Raw genomic sequence first — 2,117 nt, 5'->3', positions numbered from 1 at the left:
AGGAAGAAAGAAAGAAAGAAAGAAAGAAAGAAAGAAAGAAAGAAAGAAAGAAAGAAAGAAAGAAAGAAAGAAAGAAAGAAAGAAAGTCATTCAAATACTGAAACTTTACTTTGAGCCAAAAAAGCCTTTTAGGACTTGGAATGTCAGTTCAGTTTGGCTTCAGAAACTCTGGAGTTGGACATCAGGCTGGGCCTCCTAAACCTGACCTTTCCTCCATTTGGTCCTGAAGCTGCCAGCTCTCTCACCTGAAACTTGCACTATGACAAGTCGTTTCAGCTCAACACTGTCACTCTTGGGCTAATCTTGCTGCCTGCCAAATCTTTAGCACATGAGATCCAGGTCTAGGGCTGACAGTCTTTACACAAGGTGCTGTATGCCAAGATCACCCAGTATGTATTACATATTGGTCTATGTTACAGCTCATTACAGCTCATCAACATCAATGATGTGTTATCCTCTAGGGCACAGAGTTGCTTTCTCATAGACTCAAGGCCTTCATTCTCCTTTCCATATTGCAGAAGTCACCTCACTGGGTCAAATTCTTTCTATCTTAATAGGAGTGTATTTATTTAGTCGCCTTTCTCTTCACAGCCCCTTTATATGGCCCACCAAGTTCACCCTGGTGTGCTTCAATGACTTAAGTTTTGGGATAAAACAGTTAAAGATTTGATTTTTTTTCCCAAGAGATTACAACTCCAGGAAGGTATATTTTATTGTTGTTGTTGTTGTTAAGTATCATTGAATTGGCTCCAGTTCACAGAGACCCAGTGTACAACAAGAGGAAATGCTGTCTGGTCCAGAATCATCTTGAGTATTGTACTCTCTTCCGACGGTCCCCTGCTTTCCCATACATGATATCTCTTCAAGGGTTGGCCCCTTTTGATGCCCAAAGTACGTGAGATGAAGTCTCATTGTCTAAGGAACACTCTGGCTGCACATCTTTCAGGACAGATTTGTTCTTTTGATAGTCCAGTCAATAACCTTCCCAACACCACTAATCAATGAAAGGCATAGAGATAAGGTCAATCTTGTTGCGTGCTGGTGCTAAATGCCCAACAACTGGCATTTTAGGGGAACATAAGTACATGTTTTGTAAATATATACACACCCATGTTTATTTATCTCCTGCTTGTGGTGGCCTAGTGGCAAGAAGCCACACTGCATTCCCAAAGTCACAAGGTTCAAGGCCACCAACTGCTCTATGGGAGAAGAATTGGCAATTTTATCCTGTGCTATTAACTGCCTCTGAAAGCCTGCCAGAGGGTCAGCTGTGGGTCAATTCTGACTCTATGGTACAAGAACAACATGTTTATTATATGTATTATGTATATATTGTATGCTTATATGTTTGTTGTTGTTGTTGTTGTTGTTAAGTGCCATCGAGTTGCAGGCCACTCATAGCGACCCTATGAAGGAGAGTCCTCAACGCTTGGGTGTCTCTCATCCTCTCTCCATGTTCTTAGGGTTTCCGGAGGCAAGCTATTACGGAAGTGGACGCCACTCCTCCTTCCAAGCTTATTTTAATCGGGGAGCTCCATCCCACTTATATAATGTATATTTATTACGCATTATACCAATACAGAAATGAGTGGGATACAATTTACAAATTAAAATATATAATAGCTTTTCTTTCAAATTTAATATAAGCAATTGATTAACACAGAATGCTTTGTTGATCCCTGCCTAAATATCACATCCATGGGTAACACAACCAGTGCTGTAATTGGTGTACAAGTGGTATGCTGAAGATTTATTAATATTTTCTTTTATGCTAACCAGTAAGTAAACAAACAAACAAAAATAATAAAGATATGTGTTGCATGTGGTCACCGGTAACATGCATCAGAACTTCATTTCTCTTTACAAAGGAATAATATTCCACTATATGTGGTAGTCAGATTTGGACAGTTTGGCTGTTTTTATTTAGTTTACAACCATGTGTGAGCTGATTGGATTTGCTGGATTTGACTAACTGTGGACTGGAAGCCTCTTGTTTAGAGCCAATCAAGGCCTGGTATACAGGCCTGGGTTTTTAAAAAATTTATTTTATTTTATTATTTTTTCTGTGTGTGTGTGCGTGTATCATCAAATCAGATCTGACTGGTACAGGACATTGT

Source organism: Elephantulus edwardii, unplaced genomic scaffold (assembly GCF_000299155.1).
Source record: "Elephantulus edwardii isolate Elephantulus edwardi_28Jun2011 unplaced genomic scaffold, EleEdw1.0 scaffold00029, whole genome shotgun sequence".
Taxonomy (NCBI): domain Eukaryota; kingdom Metazoa; phylum Chordata; class Mammalia; order Macroscelidea; family Macroscelididae; genus Elephantulus; species Elephantulus edwardii.
Note: the sequence above shows the minus strand (reverse complement) of the source record.